Source organism: Acomys minous (assembly GCF_964271855.1).
Source record: "Acomys minous genome assembly, chromosome: 11".
NCBI classification, from domain to species: Eukaryota; Metazoa; Chordata; class Mammalia; order Rodentia; family Muridae; genus Acomys; species Acomys minous.
In genome coordinates this window covers 13,423,631-13,441,994 of record NC_140492.1, presented here as the reverse complement: position 1 = coordinate 13,441,994, position 18,364 = coordinate 13,423,631, and the positions used below count along the sequence as shown (strand labels likewise).

At 40.0% G+C, this 18,364-nt stretch overlaps 1 pseudogene across 1 annotated transcript; it reads left to right on the top strand.

Moving 5' to 3' along the window:
• The first annotated feature begins 680 nt into the window (after positions 1 to 680).
• Positions 681 to 1,655, top strand: LOC311608859 (small ribosomal subunit protein eS26-like; annotated as a pseudogene). Its single transcript has 2 exons — positions 681 to 707; positions 1,243 to 1,655. The product of its transcript is annotated as a small ribosomal subunit protein eS26-like (transcript).
• Positions 1,656 to 18,364: the final 16,709 nt, after the last annotated feature.

The window sequence follows — 18,364 nt, the reverse complement described above, 5'->3', positions numbered from 1 at the left end:
TACTTTTTGAAACAGGCTCTATCATTGACCTTGGAATTTACTTATTCAGGTGGGTTGACTGGCCAGCAAACTCCAGGGATTCTCTTACCTCTGTCTTCCCAGGATCAGCACCATGGTTATAGGCACATTTTGCTGTTCCAAGCTATGAGGTTCTCGGAGATCTGAAGCCGGGTCTTAATGCTTGCATCTGCCAGCCTTTTTCATACATGATCTAAGTGCAGATTAGTAGAAATGCTCAACTTCTGAAAACACAGTGAGTCCAACACTGTAGGATATATACCCTCTGTGTGTGTTTTAAACACTTTATTTTATTTTAAAAGAAAGTCTCATGTAGTGCAGGCTAGTGTATCCTTAAACTCACTGCGTAGCTGAAGATGACCTTGAGCTTTCTGTTCATCCAGCCTCCACCTCCCAAGTGCCGGATCAGAAGCATGGACCTCCATGTCTAGTTTTGTGTAGTGCTAGGGCCTGGGCCAAGTACTTACTTAGGATATGCTAAGCAAGCCCTCTGCCACCTGAACTGCATCCCCAAGTGAACACTTTAATATTTTTAATTTTATAAACTAAATTACAAAAAAAGCATAATAATTACAAAGATGCTGGATCATCTTTACTGTTCTTCCTTTGTGCGAGGTGGAATTTGCTCTTGAGAAGATTGGGTCATTGGTCTATGGCCATGAATGCACATCCAGGATGCTAATGCTTCGGTCAGTGTGCTGGCTCTGCTTATTTCTATGTTCTTGGTTTTCTGTTTTTAATGTCTCTCATCTTTTCTGACTACTTCTTTAATCATCAATTTATATCAACTTTTTTAAGGCAATAATGGCAGCTATGCCATAAGCAGAAGATAGGGATTAAGCGAACAAATCCTTGGAAGCAGGCAACCCAAAGCATAGCAGATACTAAGGGTTCCATAAATCTTTACTCAATTCTTGTCTCTGGATTACTTGGCTTCCAAATCTGCACCCTTTGTAAACTGAAGCATCACAAGGTGACCTATAAGTACTTACACTTTTATAAATGAGGAGCTGTTGAAAGACTTGCATGTAAGGCTCCACACAGAAGTGAACAAGTTAACACTAGAAAAATGCCATTCCATTTTACTATGGATGATGAGCATTATGTAATGGCACAAAGGAGCACAGATACACAAAAGACAGGCAGGAGACATATCTAAGCCATTATTACCAGATTTTCTTAAAAGAAAATGTAAGATAAAGAGTATGAAGAACGGGCTCCAAGTTGACCAAAAAAAGGAGAAACAACGGCCGTGCTAAAAAGGGCCGCGGCCACGTGCAGCCAATTCGCTGCACCAGCTGCGCCCGGTGAGTGCCCAAGGACAAGGCCATTAAGAAGTTCGTCATCCGGAACATTGTAGAGGCCGCTGCTGTCAGGGACATCTCCAAAGCCAGCGTCTTTGACGCTTATGTGCTGCCCAAGCTCTACGTCAAGCTGCATTACTGCGTGAGCTGTGCCATTCACAGCAAGGTGGTCAGGAACCGATTCCGTGAGGCCCGGAAGAACCAAACACCCCCACCTCGTTTTAGACCCGCTGGTGCTGCACCACGACCTCCACCAAAGCCCATGTAAAGACAGGACAGAAGAAAAAATACTTTGGACAAATAAAATGGGAGTTACACTTAAAAAAAAAAAGAGTATGAAGAACAATTGTGCTTCTCTGAGTGCTGCCACTAGGGACAATTCTGAATCAAATCATCTTGTATAGAGACAGAGTATCTATATAATATGAGAGCTACTATCATAGTCTGTTTGCTGTTACTATAACAAAATGCTTGAGACCGGGTATGTTATAAAAATTAGAAACTTCTTTGACTATGGTTCCTGAGGTTTGTGAGTTCAAGGGCATTTGCTAGCTAATGTCATGCTGCACCATAGCAATGCAGGTAACATCCTTTGTGAAGACAGACAAAGTTTGCTAGCTTGAGTCTCTCTCCTCTTATAAAGCCACCAGTACCACTCACGATAGGGGCCCTACAACTTCACAACTCCTCTAGCCTTAATTATCTCCCAATTGTCCCATGCCCAAGTATCAACACATGAACTTATGAATGCTGAGGAAAACACTGAAACCATAGCAACTGTTGACATCATCTTCTCAAATCCTTTCTTCCAACTCAGATTTCTCACCTATATAATGACAATATTGCTAGTAGCCTCTACCACATCTCCTAGCTTGGCATCTAAAATAGTTAATATTTATTAAGACCTTGCAATTCTTAGCAAACATCCATATGCTTACTCTGAGCAAAGCTGTTAAGTAAAAACTTTGTTCTACCTTCCCTCAGTAGTTCTCAAAGTGCTTCCATCTCACCCCCTCACCTCAAATGTACACAACTTCCCTTCTAGTAATTCAAAATGCTCCCTGAAAAATATCATATGCAGACCCACCCTCCCCCATCCCAGATGCTGTCCTGGAATCCTTGCCAAATTAACATATGCTATACTTCATTCTGCATAGTAAGAAAAACATAATCCTCTCTAATCCTTGGTAAGGATTGAATTTTTCTCAGGTACCTTACATCTCTCCTCTTTAAAAAAAAAAGCCTTGTGAAACCCGCTTTATCATCTATTGAGAAGACACAAAAGATCAAGACTTCTTTTGGTGTCATTCCTTGCCAACTGTGGGGTTTTCTATCACAACAGCCTTACCATTCTCAATAACAACAAATATACAACTGTTCCTACTCCCTGAATCTTTGGGAGCTGCTGATTGAAAAACAAAAACTAATTGTCTCTGTTTTACTTCTTCAAGTCCCAATGACAGACAAAAAAGGAAAAAGAAAAACTTAGAAGAATATGTTGTGGCTCTTCGGCTGGGCTTTAATTTCCCCAGGGAATAGTTAGGAAACTGCTGTGTGCAAACCATGCTTCCCAATGTTGAAAAGCTTTCTATTTCTCAATGTTCTGTAAGCATAGGAAACATTCCCTCCCTCGGCCCTCACACTGAATTCCCCTGATTGATTCCAGGAGCAACCACATGGCAAGCATGCATTTTGTGAGGAAACATACACATTCACGTGATCATGTACATGTGGAATGGTACTGTCTTCCTTACTTCCAGCCCTGTAATATAGTTCCCTGTTCAAGTTTCTTAAATATTTTTCTAATGACCCAATATGTAAAGCCTAGAATCACAAAAAAGTTCAGTTAAAATCAAAGATGAATCTTTGTTGAACCATGTCAGGTTTTATTGACTGCATAAAGTGATAGATATTCTATGACAGTCAAAAAAAAAAAAAACCAATCACCCATGGAATATGAGGTCACTATCTTTAAGAAGGCTCACCTAGCCTGTGCTTGTACTTTAGGACTTGGGTATAGGCAGATTATAACAGAAGTGAGTCTCTGACCTTAGGAAAACACAGGGTAGTCATTAATCCCAAAGGTCCAATCTTTCACTTCTCCTCCCCTAAAGGCATCTGGCCTATCAGATTCTGATCACACCATTGATCCATTAGGGTTTAACACTCCCCTCTGGGTCCAGATGTTTCAAGAAAACCCTGATTTTTATGAGTGCTTCCCAAAAGCCAGCATGTACCATACCTGTGAATCAAGGAAACGGGGTAAATCCTCTCTCATCATAATAAAATCACAAGGAATGAGTAAAAAACTTGAAGACTGGTTTTTAAAGTGTGCCATGTGATGCAAACTGTACCAACTAGTAGCTCAGAAAGTCCAAGGAATAAAGGATTACTCGCACACAGAAAGCTTGTGTTAAGCTCAATCTGAGCTTAACGCGGTCTAGACCAAAGGATAGCTCAAGACATCCAATACAGAGTTTTCTCCTTCTTTTAATCCCTTCACAGAAAAGACAGCTTGAAATGTTTGCTATACCACTACATCGATGAGTTCCTTATAGACATTTTTAAATGTGTGTTTGCACTTTATCACTGGGTTGCTAAAAAAAAAACAAAAAACAAAAAACAAAACAAAAAAAAAACCTGAATGCTTAAAGTCTCAGTGTGGCCAGCTGCCCAGAGATGACAGCACTAAATAAGAGCCATCAGACTTCACGCCATCTCCCAGTACATTTGCATTAGGCCTTGCTGAAACTGCACCATAATTCGCTCTGGCAGAAATCCGTGGCCACCCTCACTTCTACTCACTACATTCCCATGCAAACCTCAACAATGTCTATCTCTTTGCCCTCCAAAGCCCAGTTCCAAATATCTCATGCTTGCATGTTCCTCGGCATCAGGAAGAAAAGTACAGGATAGAACATAGGCTGCTCAGCCTGTATGAAGAAAAATCAAATCTAGTGTCTATACAATGAATAAATTGTAAATTGCCCCTAACCTGAACAAGAGTCCTCTGGATTGCACCCTGTGCCCAGCATATTTGGAACTGATGATGAGAAAATCTGAGACATTATGACACTTCTGCCTGGCCAACAGTATCAGCCACCAACCTTGTAAATGAGTTGCCTTGGGGGTTTCAGTAAAGTGAGCCTCCAAATTGAGGGGCCTTTGCCAATCTATAACACAAGGCCGAGCTGCTCAGCTAATTCCATCAACTCGTAGAACTTCCAGAGAAAATAACCAATTACTGGAGTATTCAGTCACTGGTTTGTGGTAGTTTTCTACAAAAAACAATGGGTTACCAAATCATGGACAACAGATTTCCAAAGAATGCATTTGTCATTATGAATGCATTTTTCTCTAACTTCTAATCTCAAACAAAAGTTTCTATGATTTTTAAGCATGTCTATATACCACTTGAGTGTTGAGGTGAAATACTGAGATAGATAGATAGATATGTATGCCCTTTATGAATTATACATGTAGTATATATCAGAAGTTCTCAGTATTTAGCAAAAAGCCATTCTTTTCACATCTTTGCAAAAAAAAAATCTAGTCTTTTTACTATATGAAATCAAAGGCGATTTTTCAAAAGACAATGAAAAGCGAAAAAAGAAAATACAACTTGGAAAATTTTTCCAATGATATATAAAAATTTTAATATTGTGGCTGGAATGATGGCTCAGCAGCTAAGAGCACAGAATGTTCTTCCAGAGGACTGGGGTTTGGTTCCCAGTACGCACATGCCAGCTCACAACTATCTGTAACTGTAGCTCCAGGACATCTGACATCTACCGCTATCCTCCAAGGACACTGCATACACATGGTGTACAGACATACATGTAAAGAAAACACTAATATACATAAAACAAGTAAATAAATAGATAAATATTTTTACGTTTTAATATCTGGAAGTCACTGGGATTTCATGGTTAATTACATGTTCTCCTCCCCACAACACAGCCTGCCAACTCTCACTATAAGGTATGTAGTCTCTCAGGAAGCATCAATGGTTATGCTGTGCTTAAAAGAAACCACTTCTGCATCCAGACTCACGCCTGTATAATGCTCTGTTAAGGAGGCATCGGTTTTTAGCATTCATTCCATTGAGAAGGGAGGATTGCCACATGTTTGAGACCAACATTTGGTACAAAGTAAGTTTTGGGCTAGCCTGAACTACATGGTAAGATCTTATCTTGAAATAAACAAAAATACTTGACATGTTAGTAAGTACATTTAGCAAGCCAATCCATTTTGATCTAGGGCGAAATGGCCACAGTCATTCTGAGTCGGTCTCTCTTAGCAACAATCTATAATGCAGCCAATTCTGAATCAGTACAGTTATTTTCTCTCTGTAATTCAGATCATTGGCTGGTTTGCATCCTAGACTGTCCTGCCCACATGTTTAAAGACCGGTTAATTAATGTTAGTCCTAGGTGGAGCCAGATACGCACTTAGCCATGCCTATTTCCAAGTAAGAGTTCTAACGGGATGCTTTTATCCACCCACCAGATAAAGTGCTTGGTGGAGCCACGAAAAGCACTATAGGAAACACAAGCAGAATGGGCAGCATCCCAAGCCCACTGGTTGCACCAAGTAAAGCAGGGCTGCTGTCTGCTTCTTCTTCAGCCAAACTCTGGTCCGCAGGAACCAGCCAGAATCCTGAACACCTAGATAATCCTCCTACTAAAGAAATGAACCAGACCATTTGATAAAGGTGGGTTAAAGTAAACTGTGTTTTCTTGGTAGATTGTGTGTTTTAATTAAGGAAAAACTATCTACTCCTTGAGTCCATTGAAGCAGGAAATTTAAATTCAGTAACAAAAATCAGTCATTTTGTTACCTTCTGTGAAAGATGGGATTGTATTTGATTGGATGGCTTGATTATATTATTCTTTTTAGAAATAACTTGATTCACAAAGTGTGCTTTAAATCACTGCCTTCATTTGTTTAGGTACAGGTCTCATAGTAAACTTTCCTTTATAGCCAGAAGTCATATGAGGCCATTTATCCTCTATAATTCAGGCATGATATCTCCATTAAACACTATTTTTACTTAGATTTTTAAAATTCCCACCACTTCTAGTCCCTGGAACAGGTCTCCTGTTAGTTCCAATGATGGTTAACTATATGAACCAGAAACCCACCTGGGCCAAAAGATGCCCAAATGCTTAGTGAAATGTGATTTTGAATGTTCCTTTGAGGATGTTTCCAGATGAAACTAAAATTCAAATCATATAATGAACAAGCAGACGGTGCCCACATTGTGGATGGGCCTCAACCAAAGACTGACTTCCCACTCCCAATCAGGAGAGGATTCCCCTGTGTGACAGCCTTCAAATTAAGACATCAGCTTTTCTTAGCCATGTCGTAGGGGCTGGAACATCAACATTACACATTTTGGATTTTCCACCCTCTAGTTCTGTGAGCAAACTTATTAAAGTAAACCAATTTAGAAATCTCCTATTGACTGTATTTCTCTGGAAAACCCTACCTAATATATTCCCTATGCTCTTGCTCCCACCATTTTCTCTTCATTAAATTGTTTTAAATGATTTTTGAAATACTCTTGTGTCTGCCAGACTCCTATATGATATATCAGTGGTTTTTTTGCTGTGGTTTTTCACTTCATGTACCCCAGAGATAATCAATTCATGATCCTATGGAACTCATAATGTTACACCCTTATTTTGGCATCCTTCGCATGTGCCTTTTATCATCTTGCTTCCAAAATACACCAGCGTGATAAAAGGAAAGAGGATAAAAACTGTAGAGAGGTCTCTGCACATAAGAGCACTTACTGCTCTTACAGAGGAACTGGGGTCAGTTCCTAGCACCCACATGATGGTTGCCAACCATCTGTATCTCCAGTTGGAGACCATCTGGTGCCCTCTTCCGGCTTCCATAGGCCCCGAATCCACTGTAGTACAGATCCATGTGCAGGAGGGCCAACCCCTTTGCCTCCTGCTTCCCGTCATTGTCGTTTCTAACACTCATCCTTACATTTTGATCTAACACTTCAAAAGCCAAAAGGAATCTTCTGCCAAGGCAGCTCCCAGGAGGCCTGATGGACCAGGGAAAGCAGACTCCTCTTACAGGTGGGGGCAGTGAATTCTCCATTGTTACATTGCGTTCCAGAACTTGAACTGCTGACATGTTCCGGCTTTGCACAAGGCTAAGACCTCATTATATAATTTGCACACACGTACAACCAAACTTCCAAAGGAAAAAAGAAAAACTTTATACATGCTTGTTTTTTGTGTGCGATTTTTCCCCCACAGACTAACATTTATCACCAAAAAAAGACGTGAGTATAAAAATAAGACCTCAGTCATTCTCCACAGGGTCAGGGGGAGGGGAGGTGCCTCAGAGTACTTCAGGCAGGAACCATGGGATCAGGAGGATGAGGAGGGGATTACAATCTGGATGTAATGTGAATAAATTATAATGCTCTAAAAAAAATAAAAGGAAAAAGAAGACCTCAGATGCTGCAATTGGACATGGTTTCTGGATATGGGCATGAGCATGGTCACAGTGAACTAAAACTTCTAGATTATAGACGGTGGAAAGCAGCAAGTGCCCAAGAGAAAATGGCTGCATAAGGATCAGAGTATATGGGTCCCACGTGAAGTTTGGAGGCATACATTGGTGATTAAACAAGCACTGTTTCCATCAAAGGTGTGTCACTAAAAGGATTCAAATAGGGAAAAAAATAAAACTTGAAAGTAGAAGATAGACAGCCAGGAAAAAGAAAGAAATCTGTAGAAGTCAGAAGCCAATAAGACAGGGTATAATGGGGTGTGTTGCAAACATGTATGAAAGTGTCAAATGTTAGATGTTAAAAAAAAAATCCCAGCGTCACTATGGCTGTAAAATGGCTAAGTTACTCGTGAAGTATTTCAGTCATGCTTCATGTGAGCCTTACTGAATGCTTTCACCAGTTTCTAGTAAGAGATAAAAAATATGTGTATCATCAACTATGTTCACTAAAATTATTTAGGTTGTGGCTTATAAAAATGTGATGTAAGTGGCATTAAATTCTCAATTCGCTCCCAGAGTTATTTTGTTATTTTTATAATAAGTTCTTACTCATTCATTGAATAAAAAGACACAGGCACAAAACAGCAATATTTCAAGACAAAATCAAAAGCAAGCAGGCAAAGAGAGCAGGGCTTTACCTCAAATCAGCTCTGAATTGTGATGTTATTCTTAGACATCTCAGAATAATACTTACACAATATTCTCTTTGATATATCTTCAACATTGGAGTCAGGGATTGGTATTTGAGTCAGTGCACAGGCCCCAAATATTCTATGGTCAACAGTACAGACATATTTCCTGCAGGTCCCAAGATCAGTACCATTGCATTTAATGTGAATACCTATGAGTTATCCAGAATCTAGTTTAACAGGATAATAAGCCTTAAGAACATTAGGTGATGTAATTTTTGTGAGTAAAAATATATTCATATTCCCATTATAACATTTTGTCATGAAAACAGTTTTGCACGGGACTGGGGAGATAGCTCAGTGGGTATAATGCTTGAAGTATAAACATAAGGGCCTGAGCTTGAGTCCCCAGAACCCACACAAAAGCCAGGCACTCTGGAGACACATCTCCTCGCCATCACTGACAAGTAGAGGCAAGCCGATCCACTGGGGAGTTCTGGTCGACCAGTCTAGCTGAAACGGTGACACTCCACATTCCCTGAGAGAACCTGTCCTAAAAGGCAAGGTGGAGAAGTGGTAAAAGATAACCAACATCAGCCTGCACACACATTTCACCAATGGGAAAGTATACCTGCACAAAACACATACACCACACACACACACACACACACACACACACACACACACACACACACACACGATAATGAAACATTGTTTTTCTGTTAGACAAAAAATCCTACCAAATAAGCATTCGACGAAAATAAATATTCTTTAGCAATTTGTCAGTGTTTTACACTTTTTACTTATACTTTATAAAGTTGAACCCAACCTTTGGATCCAAATAATAATATTATTAATCAATTTACCATGATGTGTGGTACACAGTAAAATCCCATAATTATTAAAACTGTTATATTTGAGAGCATAATAAAGAGAAAAATAAGTCATGCAGACTACTCTAAAACTGTGCCTCTGTTTCTTGTGTGTGTGTGTGTGTGTGTGTGTGTGCGCGCGCGCGTGCGCACGTGCATGACTGGTTGGGCACATATATCATGTATATGGAGGTCAGAAAGCTATTTTCAGGAATTGGTTCCCTCCTTCCATTATGTGGGTTCTGGGAGTGGGGCTCAGGTTGTCAGGTTTGTGTAGCCAACACTTTGAGATACTAAGCGCCCTGCTTCCTGTTTTGATACCTCCAACTCTTGAACTGCAATTAAAAACCAGATGCTTTCTGTACCTCCTACCACGCCATTCCTCATGAAATCAACTGTAGCCTTTTTAACTAATCAGGGGTCAGCTGATTTAATGTATCAGCAAATACTCTCAGCCATGGGCACAGTGTAATGGGCATGCATGGCAGGCTGCCACCGCTGTGAGATTTAAAACATCAGGTGCTATTTAAAAGGCCCACATCCTAAATCGCGGGTTAGCAATAGACAGTGGATTTACAAAGGTAGTTTCTCTCGCTCGAAATTCACATTTTAATGGAAGCACTTTCATGTGCTAGGTAAATCTGTTCGGGTTATCACCACGGCTCATTACATTGCAATCTCATGCTGCTACAGAGACCCAAGTCCACTAGATTAAAGGCACATAAATGTGAGGCCTAAGTATACCTTAAATAATCAGGAGGCAGTCTCTCTTAGAACAAAGGTAGTTTCAATATTTTGTGTCATCAATAATCTCTAGGAGCGGGGGTGGGGGGGGGGTGGGGAGTGGGGGGGGGTGGGCGGACCCGAAGCACTTTCCCTAAGTTTCTGTAGCTAGAAGGGCAGTCCAGCTTCAGGTTCAAGACGATCTCCTGAGTGCTGATAGCAGTTCTCTCATCTGCCAGGATACTGATTAGTACATTGTGAGGATATGATGCCTGGTTTTCGCTGTCAGCTTGACCCAGTCTGCAGTCACCTAGAAAGCATCTCCACAGAAGATTGTCTAGATCAGGTTGACCTGTGGATGTGTCTGTGTATCTCTGGCGGGGAGGGTGTCTTGGTTATGTTAACTGATGCCTAAAAGTCATTGGCACTATTTTTCCCTGGGGTTGGGTCCTAGAGTATATTTTATAAAAAGCAAGGCAAAAGTAAGTTGGTCAAAAGCATGCATGCATCCGTTTCACCCTGACTTCCCCAAAAGGATGGGCTGTAACCTGAAACTATACAAAGCAGGACCTCAAAGGATATAAATTAAGTAGGTCAGTGAGCGAGCAGAGGGAGTCCTTGGTAGAAATATGAAGACCCAACTCTTTCCTCTCTATCTTTCTGTTTCCTGGCTTCTATGAGGCAAAATGCTCCCTAGCATGATGCGTTTGCAGCAACGGGGCCAAACTGCATGGACTAAGCTCCTTGGAACCACATACACCCAAATATTCCTGTTCTCCTTTAAGCTGCATGTCCCAGATGTCTTCGTGACAGTGATGGAAAGTTGCTGCACCTGTGCATCAAAGTCAGCACCTGAACAGCAGGTTCCTGCCTCCTAGGAAAAGCATCTGAAGTCTTCAGCACCCACCAGACAACAAGCACTCTGGAGCCACATCTGCCAATATTTTCAAGCCACAGCCACATCCTCTGCTGCAACTCTGAGTACCCTATGGGAGAACACTGCACTGTCTGAGGTCAGAAAGAAAGAGACGACATGGCTAGCTAGCACCTTGATTTTTACTGTTGTTTGTTTATAATACAATTAAATCATTGCCCCCTTTCTTTTCCTCCTTTCAGGCCCCTCTATTTGCTCTCTCCTTGTTCTCTTTCAAATTTCTGGTCCCTTTTTTTCATTAATTATTGTCACATACATATATGGATGTACATATATATATTCCTTAAAACTTAAACATAACCCAATCGGTCTGTATAATGTTACTCATATGTGTGTTTTCAGAGTTGATCATTTGATATTGGATAAACTGTTTGTGTGTTCTTCCCCAGGGAAACTGTTTCTCCTGTTCTCAGCGTTCCTTGGTTGCTGGACAGTCTTTGTATAGAGCGATTCCTTCAGGAGCTTTCCCCCCTCCATATCAGCATGCCTAGCATTGCTTTTCTTGTTCACCTCACGTTTAGGCAGTCATTTTGGTGAAACCTTATGGGTGTAACTTCCTACATTCCCGGAGACACATCTCACAGCAAGCTCCCTGTTTCTCTGCCTCTTACCAATCTTCCTACCCCACCTTCTACAGTGACACCCCACCCCACACCCGCCGAGCCTTACGTGCAGGAGTTATATACAAGGCTCTATAACTTGGTGTTTTGGTTGGTTGTGGTTTTCTCTAATGATCTCTATCTGTTGCAAAGAGAAATTTTCTTGCCAAGGGGTGAGCACTACAGTTATCTTTGAGTATAAGGACAAATATATAGAATATAGTCAGAGGCTATACTGATTTAGGAAAGCATCAGTTGTCGGTTCTACTCCAAGACCCATGACTTCATTAGTCCTGAGTAGTGAAGCTGACTGGGTTTCCAGTACAAGGCATGATTTCCCTCTTGTGGAGGGAATTAGAGAGTTGTTGGCTACCACCACATACTATGTGTACCTCTATAGCATCCTTAGAGATATTGTGCCATTAAGGGCTTGAAATAGTGGTCTTCCCTTCTTCCCTTCTAAAGTGCTGGGATTAGAGATTTGCACCACATCTGGCTCCTAGCACTTTCACTGAACCAGGTATCATTGTGTATATTTTATATAAAACAATCCAATAGTCTCAATAACTTTGTAAGGTAAGGAAGACTATTGTCCATAATTTTCTAGAGAATAAAAACCAGTTAAAGAGAAATTAGATAATTTTTTCTCAGAGCTAAACTAGCTAGAAATTCATGGCCCATGAATTTAACTTTCATGAGTACCTAAAGGCGGCTGTTCTACTATCAAGGAAATTATAATTCTACTTTTTAAAAGTTTTCTGGGATGGTAAAAAGAATGTAAAGAACCTCTCTAAGGAAACTAGTTAGACTGAACAGAGAGTAACAGGTTATATTAATAAGAGAAGCCTTTTACCTATAAAGCACTGGGGTATTGCTAGCCTCAGACACAAAGAGTATGCTGGATCTTATATTAATAGTCTTTTTAACTTGATGCCAGTCTTGGAATGTGAGAAATGTTTTTGGACACTTTTTTTTTCATTTTTGTTTTACATTTTTAAATTTTTAATGTATTATATTTATTCAGATTACATCCCTATTGTTATACCCCTCATCTGTAGCTTCCTGTTCCCACCCTCCCTCCCTCTTCCACCCTGTCCCCCTCCCCTCAGAGTTCTGAAGTCATGCTGAAGAACAGAATAGACTTGTGGATGGCCAGCTCAGGTCTCCAGAGGGAGAGCTGCGTTTCACCTCCCTGGTAAGAACAACGGCCTAGCTAACACAGATGGTGTACCTGCGACAGAGGCTTCTAGAAGAACCACACACCAAGTGACCAGCTAGAGTGGCTTTGCCCTGGACTGTCTCATTACCACTGCAAACTCTACATTCCAAGAATCCTCTCTCTTGTAAAACTGAAACAGTTGGCCATCTTGGGGCTGGAGTTATCACAACCATGCTCAGGCAGCCAGTGCCTCAGAAAAAGTCAGCTCTCTCTAATCCAACGCTGCTTCTGCCGCTCTCAATATGGTATGTGACACAGAAGTGTCGTTCACCCTCCCTCCCTCAGAGACCTCATTTTTCTCTATCTGTAACATAAAGATAATGGTCCTCTTTTTCTTTCTTTCTTTCTTTCTTTCTTTCTTTCTTTCTTTCTTTCTTTTTTAAGACTTAAATGAAAACTTAAGGAAAGTTCCTGGAAGTGTGTCTGACTTAAAGGAGCTACCAAACAGATACAGTACATGTCCTGACTGTATTCCAGGAATTAAGACATCAAACAGTAACTCAGTAAGTAACTATGTCTAGACAGGGTGTTTGTTTTGTTTTCTGGGTGTTAACTGGGAAATGGGGTGTTCCTATAACATGTGTATTTCAGTTTGTGAAAAGTCAGCTTACTCTACAGAATTTGTAAAAGCCCATGTTGACTCATGTTCACTATAAAGATAGTACATTTTAGAATTCCACGTATGAGTAAATTCAAATGACCTTTTATGAAGTCAATATGTTAAGTGTAGAAATGATTCCTATTATGACAGAAGTATTTTTCTGTCTGGTATTTTAGGAAGAGAGAAGCACGTAGAAGACAATTGCTAAAAATATCTGAGTTAAAATAACAAGGCTCTTTACCTTAAACTTGTATCTAACAAAGCTTGTTTTACACTAAATATATTTTAAAGGGTTATTTAGAAGAGTACAAAGATTTAAACCCGTTTTTCAGTGTTAACAGGCTATGAAGTATAAAATTCAAAAACGAGGTCCTCTAAATTCTATGATTTGGGTGGTTGTGTCTGATTTTTGTGTCAATATGAAACAGTGTATTATCACCAATTATTCATTTGAGATGGCTCTCATTTTCAATGCTGCTTTCCAAATACTCCGTAAAGTGAATGTGGCTTTCTGTATTTTAATTGTAACTTGTCTAAGGGAAAGTCAATTCAATTAGTTAATTTCTTGTTTTTAATTAATTAATTAATTAATTAATTATTATGTATAAAAGACTGCATGGTGGCAGTGTGAGGATATGTCACAGCACACATGTGGCAGTCAAAGGATAACTTGGTAGCATTGGTTGTCTTCTTCCACATTTAGGTTGGTAGCAGGGATCAAACTCAGGACACCAGGCTGTGGGACATGTGCCTCTGCCCGCTGAGACATCTGGCCAGTGCTCCGTTAGTTAATGTCATATGCCAATCTCTAGCCACACATCTACTACAGAAGGCTTTAATGCACATACCCCAAAATTCACAAAGACAGGTACTCTGCAGGGTGTCAAGTTTATTTACTTGGGAAGCCTTTCCCTCCCATGAGTACTACAGAGAATATAAAAAAAAAATCTTCAAATCTTGCCAAAAGGGTTTATTACCAAGGCAACTTTTCCACTGTAATTTTAAGGGTCGTTTTGTGTTTCCTCCCATAAATGTTCCAGTTTGTGGCATGATATAGTTCAGGCTAAAGCAACTAAGAGTTGCAGGGTAGAAACTTTGGCTTGATCAGAGAAAGAATGAAATCCCATGTGTTGCTAAAATTAAGGGACTGTCTTGATTTAAAAAAAAAAAATTCTGATCACATTGTAAGTGGATAATTCTCTGTAGAAAAAAACTCCCCACCCACGTTGTTCTGTGAGGCATGTCTCAAAGTCCAAACCAACCTCCCATTCCTTAGCACAGAAAACATGTTGGTTTCCTATTCTCAGCCTGCACTGTCTCTAGAGTCAAATATGTCACATTTAATCTTGGGACATTACAGGAAATGTGATCAAGATTCTTCTCGTTACTGTGACACAGTGTGAAACAAAAATCCCCCTCATTGCACTGCTTGTATTTCTCTTTTAAACCAGCCATTTCAGTAGATTTTTGACACTATGTTAAGATAGGATAAACTGCCTTCTACACTTGTATATCTTATATTTCAGGTCAAATTTCAAAAAAATAAAATAACGTTTGTCTTTAATTAATACGTACTAACATGTACATGATGTTTCAAATATAGACAGCATGGCAAGTCAAAAGGTAGGAATTTGGGAGGCTGGAGAGATGGCTTAGTGGGGGAAAGTGTTTGATACAGAAACCTCATGACCTGAATTTGATGCCTGGATCACACATTGGAAGACAGAATGTATTTTTCAAAGTCCTCATGAGTCTCGTGGCATCTGTACTCCCACACATGACACATTCACACAACAACAACATATTTTTTAATATGGAGATTCTTTCAAAAACTGAGAGTACTTATTACTTTATTACTTTTATCACTTCCTACTTTTCACTGAAGCATTTCACATGGTTCAAGAACTTTGAAATTAGATTATTTAGTAAGGAGATAAACATTTTGAACACTTCTAGCCATTTAATTTTAGTCTGCAACAATTTGAATTTTTAACTTAACATAGAAATGAGCATTAATATTTCATTACTGAGGAAAATGGTAAGTAAATGAATAATAGCTATCATTAAATGGAATAAACCTAAATTGCTCGTGTTGCCACTTTAGAAAGCTGGCCTCATCACAATGCTGTTGGGCCATTTTTCTCATTTATTGCAAATCCAGGCCTTCTAATAGCATTAAATAAAACATTTTGCATATGTTAACAAAATACCTTTCATGCCTTTGGGACTTTCTTAGCAGTGTAGTCCATAAGTTTGGTGATTTTTTTTCCAGATAATGTTTGGTGCATCTAACTATACACTTAAAGGTGGTTCACTGTTTCCACATAGTTGATGGCTTGTCTGGCATTTCTTTTTGCTTTAAGGTTATTTTTCTCTGCTAACTTTCCTCTAGATATAAAAGAAAATAGCAGCACCGCCTTTGATTTTTAAACCTTTTGCACACTGGAGACATGACATGGTAATGAGCACCCTCTGAATCTATGCTGAAGATAATTGAAAAATAAAGTGGTGCGTGAGCCAGTCTTATGGTTTAAAGAACAGTGGCTAATACTACAGAGCATCACACAGAAGGTGACGTCTGCCCTCACTTCTGAAACATAAAGGGGTTCGTTACAATCATTCACTGACAGAAATGGTACATTTTAACTATGTAACCTTCAACATCAGGGAAAAGTTAACAGGTTAGAGACAATGTGAGCTGTACCTAGAATTGAAAATTACACTTAATAACAGAACACCAAGAATGCCTGTCAGTGCTGCCAGGGTCTTCTTTTCCCCTCAGGGTAGCCAGGCACTATTATGTATCAGCTGGACTGGAGGGAGTAAAGCTTAGCCAGGGCAAGTGGGTAAGGCAGGATCTCAGTAGATGTGAGCGCTGGAGAAACAAGGCAGGAATTTGGGGGACTGGTGACACGGCTTAGTGGGGGAAAGTGTTTGATACACAAACCTCATGACCTGAATTTGATGCCTGGATCACACATTGGAAGACAGAAGGTATTTCTCAAAGTCCTCATGAGTCTCGTGGCATCTGTACTCCCGTGCATGACACATTCACACAACAACAAGATATTTTTTAATATGGAGATTCTTTCAAAAACTGAGAGTACTTATTACTTTATTACTTTTATCACAAGGATGCATGTGTGAGGATATGCAGGCCCAGAGCAGGGAGGAGGCAGTCCTATTCCTGCTGGTCTCACGATGAGACTTTTGGGGTCTGGACAAGTCTCAGTTTCACTCTTGCTCTGGACCGGATCCTCCATCACATGGATTTTCTGCCATCTCCCTCCTATCAAAAAATGTCAGCTGGGACACAGCCAGGCTGATAGGGAGTAAATTCATGAGGTAAAGCAGAAATGGAGACAAAGGATGTCTCAGACAAGACACCAGCTACAAAACAAGACATCAAAGTCTTATATTAACCAATAGTGAAACACAAGAAGCAGATTCTTAGGCATCGTGTGGTGTGTAGATCGTTCCCAATGATGTCCATGTTCGTATTCTTTGGAAATATCAATGTTCTATGCCACATTATGGTGCATGCTAATAGAAATTAAGGTTATTAGGGTGGGGGATTGCTGTTTAGCTGAATATTAGCTAGGAGCAGCATGGCTTTTGAAACCTTGTCTACAGTGACTTACCTCCCCCAATACTTCCTAATCCTTACCAAACAATTCTACCAACTGGGGACCAAACATTCAAATATATGAGCCTATGGGATCATTCTCATTCAAATCACTATTCTACCTCAATGTCAAGCATTTTCCTGTCACCCATCAACCCATGTTCTTAATCTCCTGGGTCCTTTCTGGGGCCCCTTGTCCCCTGGATAACCTGGACTCTCTCTTTATCTCACAGTGTTCCTCACAAAAGCCATCCTGGCTATGACTGAATTCAGTTTCCCACTTAATATTCCCAATTATATACTTTTATTTCACAATACTTGTTTAGGAGGTGCCAATGTAAAAGCAAGCATAGACACACAACACACACACACACACACACACACACACACACACACACACCTGAACCAGCCCTGCCCCCAGCAATATAAATCCGTTCTCCCTAGTCTAATTCACCCAAAGTTTCTCTACTAGACTGTCACAACTCCATCAAAAAGTCAGGGACAATATTAACTCCACTGCACCTAGTAATATGTCCAACATAAAGTACATGTTCCAAGAAAACTTTTGGGACATGAAAAATTGAAAGACCAACACAAACTCTCGATACTTTCAGGAAATTCATCCTGCATTCCAATTTTTATCTCTGTGTAACCAAAATGAAGGTTTGAAGCTACTCTTTCATAGTATCCTCAAAAGCAAAGATGATGCTACTGATAAAAATTTTGTTCTGGCAGGACATTTACATTTTCTAACTTATACTTTCATCTTTTTTTTTTTTTCTTTTGCAGTACTAGAGACAGAACTCAGAAGTTCGGGCAGCAAGCGCTCTACTACTGAACTGCATCTCTAGCTGTGCTCAGTATAAGTTACAAATATATAGAAAATTAACCATATTGTATGCATATGTAAATAGGATGTGTAAATAGAGCTTACTACTATTGTTATAGAGATGCTGTATTTGGGAGGAATGGGAAAAGAGATGGAGACAGAGAAACAGGCAGAGATAACAGAAATTGTTTCATTGGATTGGAGAATGTAAGATCTAGGACTGCTGATGGTGTAGTTTTGTCTGATGCTGAGGGAACGGATGCATGAAGGGACTGGACCACAAAGGCCTGCCTCTGGATATGGAGGAGACAGACGTGGCCCCTAGGTAAATGGGAGTTTATAAAGGTAAAAGGAGAAGCCTCATGTTAGGATAAGGTGTTACATTTTGATTGGGCATGTTAATTAGGTGAGTCAAAGAAGGCTTTAGGTTGCTGGAATTTAGTACTTTGAGAGCCAGGCCTTGATTGTTGGCCT